Raw genomic sequence first — 12,799 nt, forward strand, 5'->3', positions numbered from 1 at the left:
GTATTTACTGCTTCTTGGCAGGGCTCAGGAGTAGGACTGATGTCTGACGGTGCAGAGGGAAAAGATTGCTTGTGTCTTCCGTCCTGAGAGCGGATTTTAAACTAAAAAGAATCAAGAGAGGAGAAACGGCGTCAGCGGGAAGAAAGGACCACAATGACCTTCCTCTGTTACTGTCTGCCTGTTTTTTTGCACGTGGCGGGGGGGATGGGCTGTCCGGGAAAGCCCCGCCCACAATGAGAACGTTGGGCTAGGTTCTCAAACAGCTGGTCTACCGCAGTGCTTGAAACAGTAGTTACTTAGTGCCTCGGATTTATTAAACAGCCGTCCCAAGCTTCGCTGTAGACGGGACGGCGCATATGAATTAGATCATTTTTCACTGGATCTTGCCTCACGGTATCTGGCATTCGCAGTGCTTCGCGTGAAGGTTTTCACTAATTGAACATTCGCTCCAAATTCCTCTGGGTCAGATACCTTTTTTCAACAATATGTAAAGAGGACCTTTGCCCTTTGCTCTCTGTAGAAATAACAAAACCCATTCCTGAACAGAACTGAGACCAGATTTTGCAATAAGCCATGATAAACGTACTGTATACACATGTGTTTAGAAACTGTGGGAAAATACAGGATGTTTCTCTTTTCAACTCACTTGAACGGTATTATTTTGAGTCCTTAAGTGAAAGAATGTAACTATAAAAATCAGGTCTCCCTTTTTCACGATAAAATGTGATGCAGTCTTCCTGAATAAAAGAATTATATATGTATATATATGTGTGTATATATATATATGTATATATATGTGTGTATATATATATATATATGTGTGTGTGTGTGTGTGTGTGTGTGTGTGTGTATGTGTGTGTGTGTGCGCAAAAAAACCCCCAACAACCCCAAAAAGAAATTTACTTCTGCATAAAGTTATATCCAAATAAATAAGCCTCATTCTGATGTTTGGATTAAATAAGAAATTAACATTTTGGAGATGCCTTAGAAAAAATCTCAGGGCATTCTCTTTGTTATCCAATCAGTTTCAGATTTTCTTTTTGAGGATCAAAAATAGGTACATTCCTAAAGTCATATTTTATGAAATTATAAACATTCTAAGTTTCTTGGCCAGAAAGGGCCAGACTAATTCAAGAAACACGTGAATCTTCTCAGCCTCTGGAGTTAAGGTACGTCATCTCACTTGCTTTGTCCATGGCTCCATTTACCGTCCACCTTTGGTGATGTTGGCCTTTCATGCAGATTCACATTTTAATCAAACACAGATCTTCCCCAGGAAGACAAATTTAGAAAATAATTCTCCATAGTTTCAAAGAGGCTAAGGATCTCCACCACCGGCAAAATGATCAAATCTTTCCTGTCTCAAGCAACATTGCGCTGAGCCCTGAAGAGTTCATCCCGTTTTCTGCTGCCACACTTCTCCTAAATTGTCAGCGAGGCCACCGCTTACGCGTGATTTGACTGTAGAGCCTTTGGGTCCAAGTGTTTACCTTGTTCCTACGTCCAGAAATACTTCAAGAATCTCAGTGTGTGAACGGGCTCTTGCCTGTTCCATTGTTTATGAAATCGGTTTTACCCTGTTCTTATTGCTTAGAATTTCAGTCAAATACCCGAAAACACTCTCTGGCAAGAAAGAATGCTCATTCTCTCAGTGTCTTCAAAAAGTGGTAGTTTGAAGTCCCAGCTTTGATGAAGCTAACTATTTAAAACTTTGTTTTAAATGTTTAATTTTGTGAGAGAGAGAGATCATGAGCAGGGGAGAGGCAGAGAGAGAAGGAGACACAGACTCTGAAGCAGGCTCCAGGCTCTGAGCTGTCAGCACAGAGCCCCACATGGGGCTTGAACCCACGAACTGCGAGATCATGACCTGAGCCGAAGTCGGATGCTCAACCGACTGAACGACCCAGGCACCCGGGAAGAGGTTTCATATACTGAAGGTATAATGCTGAAAAAGGAAATGCGTGTTTTGAATAACTTCATGGAGCATATATTCTTATAAGGGAAGAAAGAATGGAAAACCAAAACTTAACATGATTTCAGGTGGTGAAAAACTCAACGAAGAAGAATTTCGTGGAGTAAAAAGATAGAAGCGAAAGGGGCTAGGGCTGGCCGGTTTGGGTACCTCCATCTCCCTTCTCTCTCAGAAGACGGGGCAATTCTCCCACAACATATGCCTACGCAAACAATTCTCTAACTGTGTGTGGCCTGTTTTGTTTGGCTGTGGAAGGAAGAACCTTAAACATGCCTCATAAAATAATTTGGGATTGGAGACAATTTGGGTTTTGATAGCGAATCAGTCATTTCAACCTGACTGTGCTCCTCACAAAACTCCACAAGCCATTCAGTAGCCATGTGGGGTGTTGGCAAAACATCGCCATACAGAGACTCTGATTTTCCAATACCCATTGCAAAGGAGAACGATGATAATGTGAAATGATACACCGACGTTATTGCATGTTCTTTGGTGCCTTGGACATGGTCTTACCTCAAGTAATGAGCAAAATCATGACAACAACAAATGAAAGGACAAGATGATCGATCGGTGTGTGTTCAGTGGCCGATGAGGCTGGACTAATTGGTGGTTCTCATTCTGGCTCATCTTCTGGTTCATATGCCTTTCTGCTCTTTGTTCAGGGAAGGAGTTGATGGTGTCTTTCCTCTACGGGAACCGTGAGCTTGTTCCAGAGGGACTTATCCACGTGGCTGGCACTTAGTCCTCTGTTTGGCCAATCCGTGTCATACAGAATCCATTTTGGGGGTTATAGAGCATCTTTGATCCCACTGGGAACAAATCCATCCTACCAACCATATTTCTATCATTCTTATGGTGGGTTTATGCCTGCCGTTTCAGAAATCTCTACAATTGCAAATATCAGAGTGTGTTTCTTTTACCAGCTAAACTGCTCGAACAATGTTTTCAGCAATAGAACCCTCAGGATTTGTGGCCCTATAAGTATACAATTATATAGTAAAGACCGGCATTACACTAGGCAATGTAAGTATAATGAAAGTAAAACATAAAATATGAAAAATAAATAGAATATGACCCTGTTTTTAGAAAATGGACAAAGACACAAAACGATATAAGTGTTGCACAGGTGTGTAAGTGTCACACGGGTGTGTGAGTGTTGCACAGGTGTATAAATGTTGCTCAAGTGTGTGTTTGCATGCGTCACTTGAACATGGAAGACAGAAAGGAAGAAAGTGATTATCTGGCAGGTTATATGCCTCTGGCTTCTCCCGCCACACCATAGTTTTGTAGAGGGACCATGAAAATGGTGCTTCCTGGGATTTTGCAATCAGAATTACATCCGTATTAATGGCCTTTGAGACTTTGTTCAGGAAAGAAGGTAAACTGGGGAGAGAGCTGAGCAGTAAGACTTCAGTTAAAAGAAAATAAAAGACTAAAGCGGAATAACGAATCTGCCTCAAATGGTCGCCAAAGCAGCGACATCACAGCTGTTTGTTGTGCTCACGGATTCGCAGATTGGGAATTGAGACACGGCAGGCCTGCTGTGTCATTTCTGCTCCATGGTGACTGGAGTTTTAGCTGGACATGTGAAGGCTGGAAGCTTGGAGCATCTAACTTTCATCCGTTCACACGCCTGGAAGTTCATGTTGGCTTCTGGCTATTGACTGGAGACTCACTTTTTACTTTTTCTGTATGTGGATGTGTTCCAAAGGCAGAGGAGATGGAGGTGGGGGGGAGGGAGAGAGAGAGAGAGAGGGAGGGAGAGAGAGGGAGGGAGAGAGAGAAAGAGAGAGAACTATCTGGAACTCATATTGCCCTATGACTTAAACCTGGAAGTCAAGTTGTTTTCCTTCTAACACATTATATAAATATAAATATATTTAAAGTTCACTTATTTATCTTGGGGGAGAGAGAGAGAGAGAGAGAATGAGTGAGCATGAGTTGGGGAGAAGCAGAGAGAGAGGGAGACAGAGAGAATCCCAAGCAGGCTCCATGCTGTCAGCAGAGAGCCTGACACGGGACTCGATCTCACAAAGTGTGAGATCATGGCTTGAGCTAAAATCAAGAGCTGATGCTCAACCGACTGAGCCACCCAGGCACCCCCACATTCTATTAATTGAAGCAACCACAAACACCTGCCAAATAAAAAAAAGAATAAAAGAGTAAAATAGAAGCCACTCTTATTGAGATCAGCAAGAATCTGGAAGGGCATATAGATCAGCTATGTTGCTGTGGTCACTTGAGGGAAAAATACATCCTATGACACACAAACATACCGGGTTGTTAACCTGATTTTCCTTAGACGGGGATAAAGAACATTAGTTTTTACTTTATACTTATTTGTATTGTCTCATGTGTACAAGCATATATGATTTATTAAATTCAAAAATTCAAAAGAAGAATTTTGTTAAGAAAAAAAAACACAACTGGAAATATCAAGAACTACAATATATGTAGAACATTGGCCCAACAAATGACAAAGCACAAAACCAAGAGGAAACCAAGCTAGCCGAAAAGGATGCATGGGTCACCGAGGAAATGGAAGAAACGGAAGAGTCTGAAAGAGGTTGACATTCCCTGATGGAATTAACATTCCCTGATGGTGTGGGGCAGAGTGGAATCTTCGTTAAGGAACATAGAGACATACACTTTAAGGAGTAGATTGCGGAAGACGATGGCGAAGGAGAGGGTTCAGGTTGGTCTGTAGGGATGCAGATCCATGAATGAGAGACTCGTTTCTATGTGGATGGTGTTCAAATACAGTTAAAAACATAAAGTCACACACACTGGTTTCTCCATTTGAAGACAGAGTTACCCTGAAGATGAAAAGTCCTTGTCAAATACCCGAACAGAGGGCGATTCTAAAAAGCCAAATATATATGAATATGTTGTTGTGGTAGTTTATGTTGTAATTTCAAAGATAACAAGAAGTTGTCTCAGAAGTATATGTTGAGTTACTATAGACCGGACAGAAAATCTATTCTATGATGGGCAGGAAAGATATCAAATAAGTTGTTCAATTCATGAGATACATATTGTGGAATCAGAGAGATGGGGCGGGTGGGGAAAGCCAGATTGTAAAAGGATTTGTGTTATTTCAACCATAAAAAGGAGGGGATCCCCAAATTCTACAGGCAAAGTAAAAATAAGTGTGAGAGAAATGGAAATACAGTCCTCTCTGAATAAAGCACTCTTCTAAAAAATTGAGCTCATTAAATGCTCAGCTGTAGTTAAATGGATGGCAGGAGAGTCTTTTGTAGGCCACTCAGGAATGTGTGACACTATTCACTTTTTTCTAGTCCTAACACTGGCCTCTTCCACCCTAGGAAACCAGGAAAAGGAGTGCAAATTAAAGCCAAAACCAGCTACAGGAAAGAAATAATAAAGATGAGAACGGAACTCAATTAAATTGCAAAAAGAAAAACAATAGAGACAATCAATGAAGCAAAAGCCTGGGTCTTTGATAACTCTCTAGGCAGATTGATTAGGGGAACAAGAAAAAAGCCATCAACTACCAGCATCCGGAATAAAGAAAAGTCATCATAGTACAGGCACCGAGAAGATTGCAAGGAAATATTACAGCAACTTTATGCCTAAGAATTAGGCCAGCTTAGATTAAATAAACAAATTATCTTAAAGAAATAAATTATCATTCTCATTAAAAAGAAATAAATAGTCACAAATATTTTAAAGAAATTGAATTTGCAATTTAAAAACCTTCAACAAGAGAATTCTAGGGCCTGACAGCTTCATTGGAAAATTCTACAATTTAATGAAAATACAATATCAAAGCTAACACAAACTCTCTCTCCCTCTCTCTCTCTCTCTCTCTATCTCTATCACACACACACACACACACACACACACACACACACACAGACAAAATAGAAGAGGAACAGAAATTTCTTAAATGATTTATGGGGAGAATATCCTAATATGTAAACAAAGACACTGCAGAAAAAAGAAAGAAAGAAAGAAAACTACAAACCAATATCTCTCATGAACAGAGGTGCAAAAATCTTCAACAAAATACTGACAAATCAAAGCCAGCAATATGTAAAAAGGATAATACAACAATACACACGGCTTGCTTTTCCATAAGAATCCAAAGTCTATCCAACATTTCAAAAATCAGTCACTGTAGTTTACCATAGTTATTCAAACAATATAAACATCTTGATACATGCAAAAAACCAAACTGACCAAATTAAAGTCTTTACATGCTAATGTCTCTTAGAAAACCGGGAATATAAAGAAATTTCCTCAGGCTGATAAAAAGCATTTCTATAAAAGCTACAATTAAAATTTTATTTAAAGTAAAAAGCCAAGTGTTTTCCCTTAAGATTGGACAAAACGATGGTGTCTAATCTCACTCTCTTGTTCAGTGTCCTAATTAAAGGTCCAAGCCAGCATAGTGAGGTAAAGGAGAAAAAGTCACAAATTTTGTAAAATATGTAATTAACCTGCATCTATCCACAGGTGATATTATCATCTATGTGGACGATGCCAAAGAATATAAAAACACTAATGAAATTAATAATTGGGTTTAGTAAGGTCAAAGAACAGAAGATGAATATACCAAAAACCTCCATTTGAAATTTAGATTTAAAAGTGACATTTACATCATTCACAAAAAATCTTGAATATGTAGATAGAAGTCTAACAAATGATGTGCAAAATCTTTAGGTTGAAAGTGAAAATAGAGGGTTGAAATAAATCAAAGAAGCTATAAATGGACAGACACGTTATAGTCATATATTGAGTAACTTGGTAGGATTTCCCTTCTCATCAGATTGATATATACGTTCAATAAAAATGCCGGGAAACTTATTTTTGCTGAAATTAACAAGCTGATTCTAAAATTTATATAGGAATGTGGAAGTTTAGAAAAGCCAAACAATTTTGAAAAAGAAATATGAAACTGGAGGACCACACAACTTGGTTTTTAAGCTCTACGATAAAGCGGCAATAACTTACACAGTGTGATATTGGCAAAAAGATAGATTACAGATCAGCTGATGAATCTATAAATAATTATGCTGAGTGAAAGAATCCAGTCCCCCCAGACTATATATCATATGGACTCACTAACATAAAAATTTTAGGAAGCGCAAACCAATCTACAATGACATAAAGAAGATCCATGTTCTTAGGTGGTGCTGAAGGAAGGTGAAAATTTGGGGGTTAATATTCTTGGTTGTGACTACAGTTTCATTGTTGTATTCCCATGCCACAGCTCATTAAACCACGCCCTTTATGTGCAATTTGTTATGTATCAGATATGCTGAAAAATATGTATACTGTAGACTGAGGAGGTGCAGAAAAAATTGTGACACTTAGGTGTATGTGATTGGATTAGTAATAATTTTGGTTTTCTTTTTTTTTTTTTTTTTTTTTTAATTTTTTTTTTTTCAACGTTTTTTATTTATTTTTGGGACAGAGAGAGACAGAGCATGAACGGGGGAGGGGCAGAGAGAGAGGGAGACACAGAATCGGAAACAGGCTCCAGGCTCCGAGCCATCAGCCCAGAGCCCGACGCGGGGCTCGAACTCACGGACCGCGAGATCGTGACCTGGCTGAAGTCGGACGCTTAACCGACTGCGCCACCCAGGCGTCCCAATAATTTTGGTTTTCAACTGGCGTATCTATTCTTCTTCCCAAAGCAGAGCCTAGGAGAAGAAGTTGTGTGCCGGGGCATGTGGGGCACCAGGAAGCAAGAAGTAGAGGGCCAAGGGAAGTGAAACCAAGGGTGTGTTAGGGAGCCAACCAGCACTGTGGACACAGGAGGAGCTCGGCTCCAACGTGAACCAAGAACCAGTGAAATGGAGACGCTGGGAGCTCCGCCTTTGTCCACTGGCTCCCATCCTCTTTTGGTCCAGGGAGCCTCCATAAGGTACCAACTCCCTTGTTCTTCCAGGTTGTGCATGGGTTGGGACGGCTGAGAGAGTTGGTGGAGTCCCCAGGAGGGACGGCGGAGAGGCACCGATGGAAAGGACGAATGAGTGTGAGTAGCTGGCTGTGCGGTGAAAATTGGGACAGAGAGCACACAGTGAGGTCACACAGAGTCTTCCTTGGCCCGTGGTTCATGCCTCTGTTTGAACTGAATTAAGCAATCAACTGATTTAATAACATCATGAGCCCACCACTCAACTCAGTCACTAGAACATCACCAATAATATATAGCAGCTCTGAAGCTGCTCCCCACCTACCCTCCTCCAACCCTCAACTGGTCAGGTCAACCTCTGTCCTGATCAGCGTGTTCGTCATTCCCTTACTTTGAAACAAGATTGATCACCTATCACTCTATGCCTCAATGTTTTTGGATTTAATACAAATATGTATCAGAGATTATGCCATGGGACTTGTTTTTCGCAAATTACATTCCTAGGATCCCTGCATATTTCTTCATGTAATTGTAGTTCATTCACCTACACTGTTATTTCATTTTCCATTATAAGAACATGCTCTTATCCCTTCTTCTTAACTGGGCATTTAAGTTGTTCTTGGTTGTTGCTGCCACATATCACTCCCCTAAACGTCTTTGTCCATGTTTCCTGGTCCTCGTGTAAAAAGTTCCTCTAGAAACAACAAGTGACATCATGCTGTGATAGGGAGTGTAAATATACAAGACCGTCCCAAATGATTTTCTGGATGACTCTGACTTCAGCCAACATCACATGGAACAGAAAACCATCCAGTTGAGCTCAGTCACCTCAGAGAACAATCCTAGTAATTGTAGTGATTAAGTCACTAACTTTGTTACGCAGCATCAGACAACCCAAATGCAAATAATTTTATTGCTGGGACTCTTTTGTAAAGAGAATGATGGAATCACCTCAACTATACATTTTCTGAAACGTACATAACATCTATTAATTACATGAAAAACAGGAAAAATTCTATCTACAAAAAATCTTTGAGTTGTGATTAATAAAGTACTAAGAGGCAAAATTTTATCCATACGTAGATGTCTTATCAAAACTTTTATTTGTTGTTGTATCTGAGGCAAACTTAAAGTTTTTGTTAGTTTCATAGTTGAACAAGAAACGATTCAGTGAAATGTACTAAAAATTTCTATTGAAGAAGACAAACCCAAAGGAGGGAGATAAATTTGATGATGCCAGCTTCAGGAAAAAGGGAAGTAAAATATAAATAATAATAGGTTTGCAATATTGATCTAAAATGCTAATAAAGTCAACAGATTAAAACATGTGTATAAAAATAGAAGGAAGGAAGGCGTTCTGACCATGCAGACACAGAATCAGCCAGGAGATGCCTCACTGTGACCCACACGTTCACATGTGACAATCTCAACAGAGCTCGAGATTTGATCACATCCCATATTCCTTCGTGATTAAAACAAGCCAACAAACAAATGAAAATCACTTAGGAAACTGGAAGCGGAAATTACTTAAAATTATAAATCACCTCTCTTTATGCAAAGAACCGACATCTTACTTAAGAATTCAGTTAATTTCCATTAAAGCAAAAAAATAGAAAGAATGTGGAACATCCTGTTTATCATTGATCACTTTTCTAATTTTTTAGAAAATTTAGAGAACCATAAGCAACTAAAGCACACCTTTCCATAAAGATGAAAATAACATGTCGGTCCATGCATGTGCTATGAGATTCTGAAAAACCGCCAAAAAAAAAAAAAAAAAAAAAAAGCAGAATATAAAATGATGTAAAATTCAATCAGGTGATCTATTATGCAAAATGATTTGACAAAATTGAGCATTGTTTAATACTGCAGATTATAATTTATGCAAATATAATGGTGTCCGTAATCATATTTACAATAGCCACAAAAGTAGAAAACACCCATGAAGATATTTAACAAAAAAATACATAAGATCCACATGAGGAAAATTTTAAATCTTATCTGAAGGCTAATTATGGCTTAAAGAGAAAGACATGACATGCTTTAAAATATTAAAATTATGCCTCAAATGTTATACAGATTTGTAAACAAGTACAATTTTTAAATTTTTAATATTTATTTCCCATCAAAACCTTTTTTATTGAGGTCCATTAAAATGTGACTGTACAAGTTATCTGTAAAATAAACGGTCAGGAAACAACATTTTAAAAATAACAATCAACTATGTTGTATGCCTGAAACTAATGCGACACTGTGTGTCAACTATACTCAAATAAAAAAAATATATAAAATAAATACAACAATTAAGAGCTCTTGGCAGTATGGTAGCTATCAGACAGTGTATAAATGATACAAGAAATGAGAGTGGATGGGACCGAAGAAAACAGTGGAACAAAAAAATATATTTTCTTAACAACTTAATACTTTTAAATTGGTTTTTGTGTTTGTTTATGATTTTCTAACAATGAGCATTGAAAAAAAAACCAGGTTAACTACTTAGAAAAAATAATTTTAGATAATTTATTTTTTATAGTGTTCAAAAATAAATTCCAGCTAAACTATATATTTCATACAACTATTAATGAACCGCAAAGACCAGATGAATGAGCATACACAGTTACCAGGGTCAGGAGGAATTTGCTAATCCAAAAACCCCAACAGGAAGATGTGAAAATATTTTGATAGATCTGTTTATGCAAATTTTAATTTCTGGACCTCAAAAAATCCCCACCATCATCCAAAAAGAAAGTATCGCTATTTGCACAAAACAATAAATCAGCGATTAAGAAAATCAGTATTTAACAAAACATGATGCAATCTAAAAAGTAAGATACAAAGAGCCTATTGTTGAAGACTTTAATAAGTCCTGACTCCTGGGGTCTGAGACCCCCTGATACACACTTGCATGCATGCGTACGCACACACGCACACACACACACACACACACACACACACACGTGCACACCCACTGCTCCCATGAAGATTTCTCTTGCCCTTGAGAATATTGATTCCCAGTGAAAAGACCCTGAGAATCCCTACTCCCTTCAGAATCCGTCTGTGCCTGCCCAGGAAATGCGTGAATTGTCCCCCCTCCCAGCCTTTTTGTTTGGAAATTGTGTCTATTTGCTTTTGATGGTCGTATGTTAAGGTAGGAAAGATTGAAATAAGAATGTTTTCTGGAGCCATCACCATAAGCTTATCCTATTTACTACGAGGAAATACAATATGGGCAATATGGAGATTGAGGTATCATCTATCTATCTATCTATCATCTCTCTATGTATATATGTATGTATCATCTATCTAAGTATGTATGTGTCTATCTACCTGTCTATGTATGTATGTATGCACATATGTATCTATCATCTATTTACGTATGTATCTATCATGTATCATATCTGCCTATGTATGTATGTATGTATGTATCCAATCAATCTTTCCATATATCATCTATCTAGAGACTGAAGGAAATACTCCAAAATTGGAATTATGGTTTGTTTGGATAAGCTCAGTAAGAATTACAGATTGTTTTTATCATATTTTTACACTTTTCAGTATTTTTGTCTACTAAAAAAATTACAGTGAACAAATATTGCTATCATCATGAGGATAGGAATCAATTAACAGTTTGTCTTAATGCTCTTTATTCTAGGACCCTGTGGTTACCTGTAATCCCTTTTGCGAACAACAGTGCCAAACCTCTAAGTGCCAGGGCTTTGAGAACGGTCAGCCAGAGACCAGAAGTCCATGGCATTCTGAAAGATTTTAGGAAAATATCATTTGTACAGTGATGTAAACAGAAGGACCACTATAAATCTGGAACTAAATTTTATAACCCAAAATATTTTGTCTTTGATTTCATCAGAGGATCGTCTCCAAAATTTATAAAGATTATGTTTACTTTGTATCAATTGTAAAATAATCATGCAAAGCGAGTACAAAAATATTGGTATTTGTTCCAGAGAGTTTAGTGAAGGGGAGAGACCCCTGGACGGGAGCCTCGGCCTCATGACAGCTGCATAAACCGTCTGGGTGTAACATCAGCTCTCTGAGCCGCTGCGTTCTTAGCCCGGGGAACAGGGAAAAAACAAGGTTGAGGGTTTCCCGAACTATTTCAGGATGGGGCACACACAGGTTATGCCGAAGTTAGAATCTTTTGCCAGTGCAGCTATGGGAGGCGGCTGAATCAACGAACACATTTTCTTTTCTTCAATTTGAGCCCTACTCCAGATTGTTTCCCTTCCCTACTGCTAAGGCAGGGAAATGAAACTGTACAGTTAAAATGTAACTTGAAAGAATTTATGTGGTTCACTGGGTAATAATTGCAACATTTTCCACGGCCTATTAAAGAGCAATTTCTTTGGTTTTATTAGGTGTTTCAGAATATTTTGAAGGGTTTTTTCCTGGTGTCTCTTTTCTTTTTTAATTTTCCTTTGAGTGGCATGATATCCCTCTATTTCAATGGAGAAAGTGGAACTAACACGATAAAATGAAAATTTCCAACGCGGTTCCTCTACTGCTCATTTTACTGTCTGTAATTGAAGAGAAGCTAACCCTCCAATATTCTCGTGATTTACTATTTCCCTGAAACATACTGCTTAACATTTACCTTTTATTGATGCATAGAATTCAAAAGCACTGGTCAGCTCATCACCGCTCAGGGGCTTAATTAAAACACACCTTCTGAAAGGGGAGGGGAATCTGATAACGATACATAATAAACACAAAGAACATTTCATTTTCTTCCCTCACCTGCTTTCCCCACTGTAAATCTGCTTGGCTTTCGGCCAGAGACTTTCAGACCCATCACGCCTTTTAAACGAATCATTTTCCCCTCCTCTGTGAGCTGCGTGGACTTCACAGTCCCCATTAGGGGATGAAAGCGGTTGGTTGGGGGGTGAGCCTGGTGGCGATGGGGGGCGGGGGCTGAGTCTTCAGACAGC

The 12,799-nt window shown here is 38.7% G+C and overlaps 1 long non-coding RNA gene across 1 annotated transcript; it reads left to right on the forward strand.

Annotated features, from left to right (window-relative positions):
- The first annotated feature begins 26 nt into the window (after positions 1 to 26).
- Positions 27 to 11,657, forward strand: LOC122202155. The gene is made up of 3 exons (XR_006194492.1): positions 27 to 393; positions 7,636 to 7,865; positions 11,509 to 11,657. It is a non-coding gene; the product is annotated as an uncharacterized LOC122202155 (long non-coding RNA).
- The last annotated feature ends 1,142 nt before the right edge of the window (positions 11,658 to 12,799 follow it).

Source organism: Panthera leo, chromosome A1 (genome assembly GCF_018350215.1).
Source record: "Panthera leo isolate Ple1 chromosome A1, P.leo_Ple1_pat1.1, whole genome shotgun sequence".
NCBI classification, from domain to species: Eukaryota; Metazoa; Chordata; class Mammalia; order Carnivora; family Felidae; genus Panthera; species Panthera leo.